Source organism: Sinohyriopsis cumingii, chromosome 8 (assembly GCF_028554795.1).
Source record: "Sinohyriopsis cumingii isolate HCF-2022 chromosome 8, ASM2855479v2, whole genome shotgun sequence".
NCBI lineage: Eukaryota > Metazoa > Mollusca > Bivalvia > Unionida > Unionidae > Sinohyriopsis > Sinohyriopsis cumingii.
Genome location: NC_142968.1, coordinates 48,427,652 through 48,443,676, shown reverse-complemented (window position 1 = coordinate 48,443,676; position 16,025 = coordinate 48,427,652).

Sequence of the window (16,025 nt, the reverse complement as noted above, 5' to 3'; positions counted from 1 at the left end):
TCTCACATTCTCTATTTCTTCTGGCTTCGGTATCAGACTGTGTCTGACCCTATGCAAATTCACGTAGGCTTCGTTGAGTTTAGCTAGTTTGGAGCACATCTTCTTAGGAGGATGAGTCGACAATGGATGGTTAGACTGGAAACAACCCGGTTCTTAAAGTCAAAGCGCGGACGTGAAGGAAAACATCCCCCACATGGTTTTTGAGTCGCAACGTTTAGTGAGTGTCATGAGAGGGATAGTAAGAAATGAAAGAGCATCAATCCAACATTCTTATAGCTAAACAAAAGACAAAGGCATTTTTTTCAAAACACAACATTTTTTATTCAAAAATCACTTAACACTAAACAACAACTCTAACATTTTTAACAATAATCCAACAATATAACATCAAACAATTTTTTCAAAACACATTTTTTATTCAAAAATCACTTAACACTAAACAACAACAACTCTAACATTTTTTAACAACAATGCAACACTAAAAGTTTCTTCACTAGGTAAAGAGGGATAACAGTCTCCCATGGTTTCTAGTAATCTAGGATGACTTCTCTCAAACTGTTGATTTCTATGGTATTATCGAATTCTGCATACAGGATGACGTTCACCGTTTCATCAGGGTCTCGGTCTTTAAACTGAATTTCCACACGAATCTGGCCGGATTTTATAGGGTGGAAATGTCCCTCGTCGCTGCCTTGGTCTGGAGTGAAATCGAAAGCCCACAAAGCGTAGCCTCCTGCATAATCCTCGTACGTAATACCGTGACTGGTATTGGTTCCTAACTGTCCGGTGGCTTCGTACAGGGACAAGTACGATCTCAAGTAATTCTTCTTGGTAAAGTCAGGTTCGAAAGGTCGGGTACACAAGGTCTTGCCATCGCGACTGACTTCGATTTTGGACACGCCAAAGTGTTGAAAGTAGAAAGGATTTTTTTCGGCAGCTCCGTTGAAGGCTGTATTCTCGACGATACCAACGATCAAACGTTTGGGTAACTGTCCTTGGAACAGATGATCTTCGATCATGGATCGCTGTCCCTTGGGAATGGTGAAGGTTTTCACTTACACGCGTCGTATGGGATACTTGGCGGTCGTTCTACTCAACGTCTGACTGATGTCGTTTCCCACTTTAGGTAACACTTCCACACGGCGTACGTAGAGTCTGGCTTCTAGGATTTTGGTTTTGTAACCGTCACTATCAGCCATCAAATGGAAAGCGGCACTGCTACGATTCAGTCTCAGACGGACATCCACCCCGTTCAGCAAATACTTTTCTTGCAACCACATGTCCAAATGCAAACGATCCATCAGTTCTAATCTTGTGTCGGCTCCCGTGATTCTCTTTCTTCGTTCTACAAATCCATCATTGTTGTCTTTCTTTTCATCAGTTTCCAATATTTCAAACTTGGTAGGTTCGTCAGCTTTCCATACCACACAGGCATTGAGATGAGTGTTCTTGGCATCTATTCCGTACGTCAAGAGATTTTCCAGGTAGGCACGATAAGGGTAAGTATCCATGCTGCTACTGACCAGTTTGTTATTCAAATACAAGTCCACTCCACTGAACAAGGAATGCATGAAATTGTTGACGGGAGCTACTGCTTCATCGTCTATAGCACCTCCAGTCTTATCTAGAATTTTGACTTTCAGGTACAAGTAACTGCTATTCAGATCGATGTAATCTTCGGGCTGTCCTTTGATTTCAAACTCGATGGGAGCGGAATCGGTCAGTGAGGAGACGGGGTGAAATTCCACCCACTGGGATTCTTGCATCGTCATCATTGTGGGGGGCATGGCAAACAGATCCAGTTCCGTCTTGGAACAAGCGCAAGATTCTCGGTGCATCATTTTTTTGTCTCTTTTCTCAATAATCGAAAACGTCTAAGTCTCGAACGGTTCTTCTTTTCTTGGCCTTTCTCGCTTGAAGTCTGGTGAAAGGGTGTTTTCTTCGTCGTCTCTTTCTGCCTTGTCCTTGCTGAATGCCTGACTCGGTAGCGTGCAGGGCATTTATAGGTGTTTCTCGTTGGCCTAAAATGTCTTTGCCCGTTTGCAGCAAGACATTTTTGCCTGCCCTCATGAAGGCTTCTTTAGGGTTTTGTTTGTCGATGATGACATTTTGGAGAAATTCTTTGCCTTGCGTCAGTGCCGCATCTTTCAAGGCGTGCAATCCGCGTGTCACCATCGGTTTCAACACCGGGGCCACCGAACGAAAGGCCGATTTTAACATATCTCCTAAGCCGTGTCCTCGCTGTCGAGCAACCCCTCGGTACACTGGATACATGACTTAAGAGTCGTGAGAGAACCGTTTTCGAAAATGGAGTTTCACCGTGACTTTTCCTTTGGTGAATGGAATATTTTGTCCCAGATCTCCTTTTATAGCAAATACGACTTACTGACAGGCAAATAGTGAGGATGGACAAATTCGCGGTGGACGTGGTAAGTGTTTCCACCTTCCTCGTCAGTGTTCGTGGCAGAATCCACTTTGAAAGGAATGACACGCAGTAACGGTACGGAGGTGTGTCCCACCACGTTGTACTCCACCACATCGGAATACACGAACATCAAATTCAGTCCTTGGTTCAGTTCTACCGGGGCACGAAATAACTTGCTAAAAGACTCGTTGTCGTAAACGATGGGTAATTCGTTTTTCTTGATCATGGTCTTTCTCATGTCCATGTCTCCGCCCAACATGTCAAACAATTCAGGACAAAATAAAATGGACAGGATTTTACTCCGTTCAAATTTCATCAAGAAGCGACGAGCTGCTTTGTGGTACTCCATGGTGACATTTTTGTTGACATGCTCCAAAGCTTTCAGAAACACGACATTAAACCAGGAGGTTATGGTGCTGACCAAATGTTGACCACTAAAATAATAGCCTGGGGGAATGAACAAGTGATAGGTGGTGTACTTTTGTGTACGGGTTTTCTTGTCATATTTGACATTGCTATCCATCCACTGTTGCATTTGCTCGTCATGAACTTCCACATCAAAAAAATTTTGATTGGGAAGGACATTGAGGACTTGGGTCGGGTGAATCATTTCTACTAAAGCCACTTCCCAATGGGCTTCGTGATCTAACTGGATGGCTTGAGGTAATTTGGCCGTGTAACAGCACAACGTGTTCTTGGGAAACACCTCCATGGAACTGTCACTGGGTAAGGTTAAGTAAAATTGGTTTTGGTGACTCATAATTCCAGAGTTCTGTGGCTGTCCAAGGGGTTACTGGACGTCAGAGGCGTGTCTCCGTCTAAAATGGGGTTCTGGTTGTGATTGAAGTGGTGACTGGCACTGGCACTGGACACAAGGTTCCCGGGGTTCCCGTTCGAGGTGAATTTCAGGGAGGGATTAGGAAGCAGGTAACCGATGCAACTGCTCAATAAAATGGTCCACAATTGTTTGTCTCCTTGTTGCAAACTCAAATTGGCGATGGCTGCCCCGATGGCACAATACACCACGAAGATTTGGCAGAAAAAGACGATTTGCGTTTTAGGCACACGTTCTCCACACCACACCCACAAGGGTTGTTTTTGTAAATCTTGCACAGAAGAACTAGGTGAAGAAGGAGTGGTCGACGTAGCTGCGTCTGCTGTGTGAAAGGGCATGATGGTCACTTCTTTTTATAGTCGATGACTTGCGAAGCGTCGATCCAAGAATCAAAACTGGGTGGATATCCTTTCCAACGTACTTTGACTTCTTTGACACGTCGTTTGCCCACTTTACGGGTTCTGCGTTCGAGAATGCTTTCGATGTCGTACACGTCGTCTTCTTTTTTGGTGACACGTTGTAACTCGGGCAAATAAAACGTTCCTTTGAGCACTTCTCCGTTCATGTCTTCCAATTTATAGACGGCAGGATGACGGCCATGCACTCGTCCAGTGACGCGAAACAATTCGGTCGTCCAGTTAGGTAAGTAACCTTTGTCGAAAGTGCGTTTGGTTTTGCCAATGCGCACCCAATCTCCTACGGCCAACATTCCACTTTTCTCGGGGACAGCCCTCGTCGGGGACGTACCAAACAGACGCTCAAACACCAACACTTCGTTGTCGGGAGTCACGTCTTGCGGGGCACGTCCGATGCTTCGATGGTAAGATTGGTTGTACGCTTGCACCAGGTGCGGTAAGATGTCGATGTACTTCAGAGTGTGGTGATGCGTAAAATATTTCCACATGCGTTCTTTCAAAGTGCGTTGAAAACGTTCCACGACGCTGGCTTTGGTTTCGGGATTCTCGGTGGTAAAAAAATGAATGTCACGTTTCTTTAATTCTTTTTGGAAAGCTTGGTTCAGAAATTCGGTGCCTTTGTCCGTTTGCCATCGAAGAGGGTGACGACCGCTTTGTTTCAACACCCGTTGCAGGGCTCGCACTAACTCGCTGCTCGATTTGGAAGTCAAGGGCACGACCCAGGCAAATTTGGAAAAGACGTCGATGACACAAAACAAATATTTGTAGCCACGATTGTAGCTGGCCAAACGAGAGACATCGGCTAAATCGGCTTGCCATTGATGATCGATGCCTTCCACTCGGGTGCGACTTCTGGCAAACTTGCGTCGAATGGGTTTGTGTAAAGTGTAGGTAGCTTGTTCTTGTAACCATCGTTGCACTTGAGGTAAACGGAGACTTTTCAGTCGAGTTTTGGCAGCACGATACAATTTTTGAACTCCTGCGTAACCTGCAGGATGGGAGGGATCGTAGTAAATGCTGGCTAAGACTTTTTCCATTTTTTTTTGTGTTGGTTGGTGTGTTAATAAGACAACCACTCTTGGAGGATGCTACTCTTTTTCTCTTGGGGTATTTTCTTGGATTGCAATGCTTTGCGTGTGCGGCCAGCAATAGGTGTCGAAGAGGAGAAGGATGTCTGAGCGGGGGATATCGGTTCTTGTTTCACTTCTGTCTTCACTTCTGTCTTCACTTTCTTTTTCTCTTGTGAGGAAGAAGGGGTGGCCATCATCTTTTTAATCCATCCAATTCTGGAGGTAGGTGGTGTTGTTAACTTGCGTACTTTTTCTGGTGGAGTTTGAAGCCCTTCCTCTTCTTCTCCTTTTTCTGTCTTGGTCACGGGTACTGGTGGTACTGGTACTGGTACTGGTACTGGTGATGGTGCTGGACTTTTCATCAAGGTCTTAAAATACATTCATAGTGGGTAGAGCTGTTTCGTCTAAAGCTTTCTGGTGAAAGAGTTGCAGTCGTTGCAAGAGTTGACCGTACTTTTGCGATTTTTCTGTTTCGGACAAATCTTGGCGATCCATCAAGGACTGCAATTCGTGTTGTAACTGGGACATCTCGCTACAATGGGGATTGGGAGGTAAATGCGGGGTGTGTTGTTCTTGCCACCGATGGTATTCCATCCATCGTTTGTAAGGCACTAAAGCTAGTTTTCGTCCTTCCATGGGGTTGTCAGGGGTCGATTCTGAGATCTTGGAACTTCCGAGGCCTTTTTATCTTGCTCCCACCAGTCCTCCCAACATGGTTCCCAAGACTCCTTTCAGTATGGGGCCTAACAAGAGAGGTAAAATACCTCCACGTTGCACTAACATCTTCTTTTTTTGACGAATGGGAATTTTCTTTTGAACCATTTGGCGAAGAACATGACGATGTTTGCCTAAGCATTGTTTCTGGTGTTTGGACAAAGGGATCGTGCCTTTCAAAACGTTCAAACAACATTCGCACACGGTATCGATGACCTCTTTGGAGGCTGTTTGAATGAGTTTTTTTCGTAGGGGTGGAGAAGCTTTGGACAGGACAGATAACATGTCCCCATGTTTGGCCAAACGTGGTGGCAGTCCTTTCCTTTTCTTTCCTTGGGGTTTTCTGGAGGGTGACATCTTTGAGTCTTCAGGAGCACCAAAAAACACTGATACCCGACTTGGTCACAGGCCTTTTTTATACTGGAACGAATCGCCACTGATTGTCTTTACGTCGTATTAGTTTGAGGACAGGCATGACACGTCGTGCAGGGGTACGTAACGGACTAAATCGAACCAGTTCTTGCTTGGACAAATCCAGTAAACTTTGTAACATGCCCGATCTTTCTTGAACTTTGATTTTGGGAGAAGGTACTTTGTGAGCAGCAGCCACTGCCACTAAATTGGAAGGTCCTGCCACTGGGGAAGTTCTTTTGGGGGTCATCAACGGAGAAGTTCTTGGTGTGATCAACGTCTCCAAGTACTCTTCAGTTCTGGGTGTCATTAACCGAGAAGTGGACAAACGTGAAGCTGCCGGAGACGCAGTCACCGCCGTGGCAGGTCGTGGTTTGCGAGTGTAAGGTTGCGTCCTGGCCGAAGTGCCTCTCTTGCGACTAGTTTTCTGTGGACTTTTCTTTTTCTGGGGGCTTCTTTTCTTTTTCCGGGGTGGTGGTGGTGTCTGGTCAGAGGAGGGTCCTGCCACTGGAGAAGTTCTCCTTGGGGACCTGGTCTTTTTCTTCTTGGGGCTTCGTTGGACTTTTGTCTTGGGAATAACTTTGGGGGCATTAGGATCCCATCTTAAGAGTGAGCGAATGATGACCCCTCCTAGAGTACCGCTCCCTCCAGGTTTCAAAATGATTTGTTTTTTGGTTTGAGTGTCGATGCGGGGATCAGCCAGTTGGACCAAAGCGACTTTGTTTCGATCGAAAAAGCGTTTGGTTTGATGAGGAATCTGAATGATTCCTTGGAGTAATTGACGTGCCGTCACCGTGAACCATCGTAAGACTTCTTTGAGACTAGCTTCTAAGACACGAACTCGTGTTTGTGGATCTTTTTCTCGACTGATGCCATACAAGGCACGAATCAATTTGACGGGAAGATGCGACTGAAGGGACGTCATGTTCGCACTGAGAGTGAGACAGACGAAAAAGGGTCTGAGGTTTTTATAGATTTTTTTATGGGGAGTGAAATGAAGTCGAGGACGGAGACGTGTACAGGACAGGCCCTCCGTCTTGGCACCAGTGGTGAAACAAGTGGGTACGAAATCGCAAATCCTCGGGAGTCGTAGGTTTCAAATCGACGAGTAAATAGGCGTGTGGCGTTTGAGTGGCATCGTCGTACGCCTGAGTCAGCCAAGGCGTTCCTAACTGTTTGGCTAAGACTTGCACTTGCGATTTATCTCGAGGGCTTTTAAACAAGACCACGTAATGCGCATTGAGACTGATGGTGCGATGGGCTTTACTTTGTTGAAACAAATTTTGGGTGATGTAAACGACACTGGCATTACGGTGATGCCCTTTGCGCGTGAACCACAGTTTAATTTCTTCTTCGTCTTCTCCTAACATGTCGTCGAAAATGACCAAATGGGTTAGACGGGAGTCAGAGACGATGCCATCGTCTTCTTTAGGAATGCCTTCCACAAACACGATGGAATCGCCTTGACTTTCTCGCAAGAGGCTGTACGCCGATTGCCACTCTTTGTAACACCACACGATTCGTTGAGGGGGTCGATCGATCAAATGATGTTTATGTTCGATCAAACGTTTGACGAATTCGGTTTTGCATGAACCGCTAGATCCAGCAATGAGCATGTTAAAGGGATGGCGAAGATACAAAGCCTCCCAACTGGCACGATCTAAGTGTTCGTCGATGACTTTGACAGTAGAGGAAGAGGGCGCAGAGACAGCAGAGGTAGCCATGGTGTGAGAAATGTCACTTGTGACACGAAAAACAAACAAGACAAGAGTTTATATACTTTTTCAGAACACGTTTATTGAATGTTTCAAACATGAATACGAAAGACAAAAATACATAAAAGCCAAAGGCTTAAGTACAAGAATAAAAGGCACATGATAACCATGAACGTGGAATAAACACAAGTGTCTGTACAACATGTTTTGGGTAAAGTTCTAACCAGTGCTATAGTAGGGGTAAGGTCACACAAGTGTCCTCCCGAAAGGGTCTTTCAGGCCTGTCCACGACAGTCCTGTCCTGGGTGACGGGTTCTTCTGGCACCGTCACTAACACAGGTTGAAAAGTAACTTTTTTCCTTGAATAACTCTCGTGCATACTGGGACCACCTCTTGTGTCCAAGCCTCAAAACCCTGGTCTCGGTGATGTCCAACATTTGACTCATAACCAATCTGGTTTCTTCTTCGTCAACGACATGGTAAGTTACTTCAATGAACAATGAACAATCGATCTTGCCTAGGGTTCCTTTTTATATACAGACCAATACCGACGTGACCGTACGGTAAGGTGAAGTGATTGGGAAGTCGCACTCGCTTCTGGTATACAATTTGATAGACTTTTTCCAAGGGTCGACTGACGATGTGGTGAGTGGGTAAACGTACAATCTTGTTCGGTTGATAGGTGGTGACTTTAAAGTTTCCATCCTCTCCCGATTGCAAGGCTTCTTTCAATACCCCAAAGTTGACCACTCGACTGGTACGATGATTCAGAGTCAGTCCTTTCACTTTGCACGTCGTGTGCACTTCTCCTTGTTTGTCCCGGTATTCGTAGCCGTAATTTTTGGGACCACAGCTGACGAAACTTAGAATCTTGTCGTCGGGATGCTCGTCTGTCCAGGCTCCTAAACGGTCTCCTTCGATGTCAGGGTGATGTTGAATCGGGTGATGGATGTAAATGCAACTGTCCGTGTCAAAGTACAGGACGCGTTCTTCTAACAGTTCTAAAGCTTCGTACAATTTTAAGCGAGCATGAGCTGTCACGTAAGCCGCAATGATGACATTTCCAAAAGGGTCGTCTTGTACAAAGTCCAGATCTTCTTCGTAATTGACCAAGATCAAATCCTCTCGAACGACGTCCACGTGTTTCATGTATTTGGTTTTGTCGTGAATCATCTGGAAGTAGCGGGAAGGTTTTGTCAAATATTCCGTCTTGGGTAAACACGGTCGTTGTGCCATTTTACCCCACAAGCAATTTAACATCACTTTGGCAAACGATCGCCTGCCTTCGTTTTTTTCGATGTGGTCTAAAGAGATGCCTTCTTGTGCGTAGTATTTCTCTTTGAATTGTATTTGGTCTTCGGGAGTGTGACACCAGGAAGGATAGCCGCTGGCTTCTTGTTTCAGTTTCAAAAAGGCATCCACGTAGTCGGCGAAAATGCCTTTCTGAGTAGGGTCACCCTTCTTGTGGTACTGTTGTGTCTTGGGAAAGTGGCAAATTTCGTACACTTCTAACAGTTGGTATCCCATGTCCAGAGCTTTGAACAATTCCACGCTGACCCAGGTTCCCGTCAAGGCACGTTCTTCCTGGCTGTGATGGCAAGGTTGGTCCTGGTTGCACGTTTCGGCACAAGTACGGCACAAGGGAAACATCAGTTTGCCTTGACAATGGTGAGGTAAGACGGGATGGTATAGGTTCGTGGGAGGCAAAACTTTACACTTGATCAAGCCTTCGTATTGTCGAATGTTTTTCAGGTCGATGTGTTCCGTCAACAATTGCGGGTGCCCTACAGGAAAGCGACAATATTTGCACACGTAGGGATACAGCGAACACACGTCCAAGTATTTGATTTCTTCTCCTTTCTCTTCGTCGGCTTGGTACAGCAAACAGGTGGCATTGGTCCTTCCTCAGTACAAACTATCCCTCGGGTTCAGCGGGTCCATGAACTGGTAACTTTCCACGAGGCGTTTAAACTCGGGATCGGATTTCAAACGGTGATCGTACGCGTGTTCCCACATTTCCACCACTTGGTATCCTTGCTGTTCTAACTTTAGGCGTCGCTGACAAGTGTCCTGGTACAAGTCTTCCATGGTTCGTTGCAAAAACTGATTTTTAGTGTCACGGTCAGGGTAACAGACGGGACATCCGTGAAATAAGCAACCGTTAAACTCGTACACGATCTTGGGGTTTTCTAAGTCCCAGCCATCTACCGAATACGTTCCGATGGTCTTTTCGCCTCCTCCGTTGCGGGCATGCTGAATCCATTTGTCTTCCTTGTCGCACAAGTAATGTAACCAACGTAGGGCTTTGACCGAGTATTGACGCTTGACATAGTGGGTCGTTTGAGGACTGATGACAGCCACGGTGTTTTCAGGCATGAATCGTTGGCGGTACACTAAGGAACACGCTTTGGCAATGGTGCAAGCTTCTTTCAAAGGATCGACCCCTCCGTGTTCCATGAACAGTTCTCGAAATTTTCCACAGCAACGTCGTAAAATGTCCACGTCGGAACGACAATACTTTAACATTTCTTCCTGAAAGTCGAAGGGGTCAGAGGCATGAGCCTGGTACCAAGCGTAGAAAGCTTCTCGTTGTTCGGTACGCATGTTGTCGGGGTCGTAATAGTGAGCCTCAGGTAAATGGGGTAGAACGGCATGTTGATTGGCTTCCGTATTGAAAAAGTGTGGAAAGTATCCTTTAGCCATTTCTGTCATTCCAAACGTTTTAGGCATTCGACTCAAAGGCATGGCCAAGTAACTCATCGAATCTTTAAACTGTACTTGTCCCACTTGCATGAAAATGATTTTGGCTCCGTTCAAAATCACTTTAGGACGTTCGGTGCCATGTTCCGTATAGGACCTCAAAAGAAACTGTCCATCGTATCCGGAGAAATTGTGAGCCATCGCCGTGGCATGACGATGACAATCTCCGTAACGTTCGATGTCCTCTTGGCTCCATGTCTTGTCGATGGGGTTTAAGACCCATCGGGCAAAATCGGCTAACGTGTTTGGTCCCCGAAAGATTTTTTCACGCCCTCCGGGAATCTTGCTGCAGTGAGGGCAATGACTGAAGATAGGTTCTTGAATGCACTTCTCGCACGCTCGATGAGCCACGCAGAAATTAGGAATGTGAATGCCGGTCTCTTGCATGCATTCGAAATCGAAAAAGATGAAATTGCCTTTCTTCTTGTGACCGTCCTCTTTCTCTGGTGGGGGTTGGTATTTTTGCACGTAACATTCGTGTTCCAAGTCCACGATGTGGTGACAAATGTGACATTTTTTCTTTCCTCGACATACGTGTGCCTTGGCATTGTTGGTACGTATGCCTTGTCTACACGTAGGGCACAATCTCAGGAGTTGACAAGCACATTTCTGCTGTGAACCTTGTGTTTTCAAATGTTGTTGAAAACAGGTAGGGATGACAAACGTGCGCAGACAAGTCGAACAAGGCACTGGTTCTTCGCTCAGACAGGGTGGAGAGGCCAAACATCCTGGGCATTTCCATCCACAATGCTTGTGTTGCTCTCGATTATTATAACCATAGTCACATTTCTCACAGTAATATCTGTATCCCAGGAATCCGGTGATACTGGTAATGGTATCGAAATGGTCATCGTGATGATAAACATGAATGTATTTTCCGTCGTTAAAGTCTTGGCCTCGAAACAACAGAGACCCGCGCATTTCTTGAGGGTGCACTTTCAAGGTGTAGCGTAGAGCTAGGGCATCTTGCAATTTTTGCATCTCAGGAATGCCACAGGGTGTGTCTTTGGACAGGCCAGCTTGTTGCAACAGGAGTTCTGCTTCGTTTCGTTGTTTGGCTCGATCGGATCGTTGAATAGTGTTCCAGGTTCTTTTCCATTCTGTCGTGTCGTTCTTGTTGGCATAGGTTCGTCCCACCACGATGGCACGGGCTAAACACATCTGGTCATGAGGATTGTGAATTTGGACAAGACTACGCTTAATGCTGCGAAGCTCGTTCACCAATAACATCTTTTTGCGTCCTGTCCCTTGAGGAAGAGAGACGTGGGCCATTTTCAGTGTGGCTTTACCATCGGTGATGTCAAACTGGTCATTAGATTGTTGTACGTGTTGAATCTTGTCCATGATTTTGGAAGGGGTTAGTTCTGCAGGTCTGCTAAACTCGATCCAAACAGGGGATTTCAAACCGTCGTGATCTATGGATAGTGTCAAGCGATCGTCTTCTTTGGGTTGACATTGTCGCTTGAGTGCGGTGAGCAAAGAATCCCACATCTCGGTGATGAACCCTTCTGCTTTCTCCAAGGGTACGTCGGCCTTGAAATCTTTAAACTTCACCGTGTAGGTGTAAGCCGTGGTTCTAAATTTTCTAGAGGAGCGCTTTTCCGTCTCTCGAATGGAATAGTATTTTTCAGGGTTGACTAAGGGTGACGAACTTGGTTTAGAGGTTTCAAATTCTGGTTCACTCATGTCCTCTTCAAAATCACTGGCATGAATTTGTGCCAAGATTACATCCCTGGTACGAGGCGATAGATCACGTTTCTGCCTCTTACTTTCTTCTTCTTCTTTCTTCTCGAATGAATGGGATCGTTTTATCTTGAGTGCAAAACGTCAAATGACTCAAGTTTAAACACCATAGACTAATTTATAGTCTTGGCAAACCAGCGTATATAAAAAGGGTGTGTGTCTTGTCCTTTCACTATTCATTTCACTCTCAAGCCGAGCACAACGATGGAAGAGACTACCCAGATGGAACGTTTCGTTAGAGCTTTGCGAGTGGTCATTAAAAAATTCTCTTCAGACCAGCCGACGGACTACTCTCCTTCCTTTCGAGATAAAAGTCAAGATACTTGCTATATCTGTCAGAAGAAAGGGCATTGGTCTTCAGAGTGTCCAGACCGTCAAAAAAGAACAAAATCAGGGACTAAAAGAGACAAAAGTCAAGATACCTGTTATTATTGTAAAGAAAAAGGGCATTGGTCTCCAGATTGCCCAAAAAAGAAACAAGAGGAGTCAGAAGAAAAGAAGGATTCTTCAGAAGAAGAGAGGGATTCTTCGGAAGAAGAGAGGGATTCTTCCGATGAAGAAGAGGAATAAAGAAGACAATTCTATTTAAAAGAAGCAAAGAAACAGGAGAAGAAAAGAAGAAGGAAAGAAAATGAGGAAAAAACGGTGAAGAAATTCAAAAAACAGAGAGACTAAACAAGGAGAAAGAAGAAGTCAATGAACTTTTAATTAAAGTGTTCTGTGGTGAATTGTGAATTGGATTGTAAAAAAATGGATAAAAGAATACATGAATGATATAAGGTAAGTGTCTCTGAGTTTTGATTTCAAAATAAGAAGCTACACTCACGCACTTATACACAGACACGTACTATAAGGGTAAAATGGGTGGGGTTTATTTTTGAGTTATTGGCAAATTGAAATTGTATTTCTTTTCGAGAAATGTGGGTGGCCCTGAAAAGGGCCTTTTTATTTTGGTGTAGGGGTGAGTTTAACCAATCAACTTTAACTGCCTTAAGCCTTTGCCACGGCCAAGGCCTACTTCTGATGATTGGGTTGAAATCACTAAGGGTGGTACGACAGGCTTAGTCACAGGGTTGGCGTGTTTAGCTCGGGAAGGTCTTATTCTCTTCGGTCGTGATAAAGAAGTCTGATACATTTGTTTCAGACTTCTTAACTCCGCTAAAATGTCCAACAGTACCGTAGCCGTTTGATTTTCACCCTCTTGTTTCTTTGCTGCTACTTCTTCTTGCTGTTGTTGCTGTTGTTTTTTTCTTACCTCTTCTTGTTGCTGTTGCTGTTGCTGTAGGAGAAAAGCTTGTTCCGCTTCCTTTTGTCGTTGCATAACTTCTACAATTCTTCATTCTGTCTCTGTCTAAAATTCTCCACTTGCGGTAATGAAGAAGGTAACGAAGGTTCCGGAACAAATTCTTGCGAGGTAAGAAAATCCACAAAATCCCAATGTACCTCTTCTGAAAGTAAGTCCGGGTTCCATTGGGCAGTCTCCCCTGCTGGTGCACCCCAATGGATCGTTTTCTGAGTTTCCGTCATGTTGAATCACTGTCGCATAGATTGACTGCACACAAGCGCTAACGAATCTATATAGACCACGTGACGTCACAGACTGCTCTCTTCGGATTGGATGCGAGCTGACTGAATTTTGTAACGCGTGTTCGGATTGGTGAATGAATTCAATCCGTTTCAATCCTTCCTGTACCTATAAATAAGCGCAGTTCACTGCATTGATTCACTTGTTCTCGTCGCTTCAAGATGTGGACCGATGTGCAATCTTCTACGCTTGTGTCTTCCATGATGTTCCGGACGGACATGCTCATGTATGTCCGATCCAAGTGGACCGTTGTCCACAGGACAAACACCAGCCTGTGGATACGTAGGATCTACGTTGAAAGACAAGGATGCCTGAAAAGAGTGCTGATTTACGGACCAACAGTGAGACGTAGCCTAAGGACAAGAAGAAGACCAATGCGGTACCATTTATGTTAATGAATACATTAACATAAACCCAAAGGCCCTTTTCAGGGCCAGCCATATTTCTCGAAAAGAGATAGCCTTTCCATTGCCTACCCCTTTTTTAAAAAAAATTTATAAAAAAAAATCCCATATTCAATTCCCCTTTGTCCCTAAACAATCCCCAAACTCTATTCCCCCATGTTAAATTCCCCTTGTACGTATATCGGCCCACAATTTTTTTCCCATGTTAATTCCCCTTGTACGTATATTAACCCACGATTTTTCGCCATGTTAAATCCCCTTGTACGTATATTGACCCACGATTTTTCGCCATGTTAAATTTCCATTGTACGTATAGTGGCCCAGGGGTCTCCGTAATGCTAATTTCCATTGTACGTATAGTGGCCCACTTAACTACTCACGTGTTTGTACTTGTGTTGTTCAGTACAGAATGCCGATTGAGAATATGTCGCATACCTATATGTGAAGCGTCGGGATTTTTGTTTTGTTGTTTCCAGTGTAAAACACCGGTGAAGGATATCTATTCATTGTTATCTTCTGTTTCATCGCACACCTTCTACTACGAGCATTTTGTACACAAAGCAGAGGCGTAGCAGGGGGGGGGGGATGGCAGTGGGGTACATATGTCCCCGGGCGCCAAGGTACAGGGGCGCCAAAATGAGGCTTACAACGTTACATTATAATAAGTAAACAAGGGTAATATTCAAAAATGTGATTAAACGGGGAGGGGGTTGGGGCGCCAATTTTATAGTTCGTCCCCGGGCGCAAAATATCATAGCTACGCCTCTGACACAAAGTGACAAAATTCTCCCTATTTCGTCATCATTAGAGCAATGTTATTTAGCAATCAACATAAACAATTTCAACATATTTGCCTACTACAACAAGCAGAGGTTAAAGTTCTTCGTCGCAAGCCACATGCGAAAATCGGTTATGGTTTAAGTGTCCCTCATGGAGGATGTATTTCACAGATAGACCTAGCTACATTAACAAATTCTGAAGTGGTTTCATGTAGAATAGCCTCTGTAGTAAATGTGTATGTGTTTGTTTAGCGTATTTTTGTATTCACTTAATTATTATATTTATGAAGGGTAAATCAATTATATATTTATGTTGGTTCGAAAACTGTATCAAAAGTTTTGTCTGACTCGATTAATCTTAGGGTTATTAGGGGACTTTATTGTTTCTCCTGTTTACATTTGTATCATTGCGCAAGTTATCTACAAGACACCACTCTGACGCCGTGTATTATTATTAAAGTGGCTGTTTCAACCAATGCTTTTAAAGGGTGTACATTTAAGTTTTTAGTGTAAACCTTTCTTTGTAAGCTCTGTGTTCAGGTGAATAAATCTGCTACGAATGTTTTGTTGTTTGAAAGTTACATAGTGTTCTCATTTTGTCTTCGACCTCATGTTTCTTTCAAAAATATAGGAAACATAGTTATAATGGGTCTTGCATTAATGCACAATTCTTTACAAGTGGGTCGGTGCTGGTACTCAGGCTTTGACGAAATGGATTAAACTTGTGTTATTAGTGTTGTTCTATCTCCTTAAATTTATCGTCAAACGCTGTGAATTTGTGATATATTAACTTTTAAAACTCCATACATTTTAAGCAGTGTACATCTGAATGGTCTATGTATGTATGTATGTATGTATGTATGTATGTATGCATCCATCTATCTGTCTGTTCTCTCTCTCTCTCTCTCTCTCTCTCTCTCTCTCTCTCTCTATATATATATATATATATATATATATATATATATCAATCTACCTATCTATCTACCTATTCTATCTATCTATCCGTCTGTCTGTCTATCTATCTATCTATCTATCTATCTATGTGCCTGCCTTGCCCTGTATTCTCATAATATGCAATGACATCTTCTGGATCACAACTGGTAATTGGTTTATGACTATGGGTTACCAATGTTACAGGACTGACACAGTTATCTAAACTATATGAGAT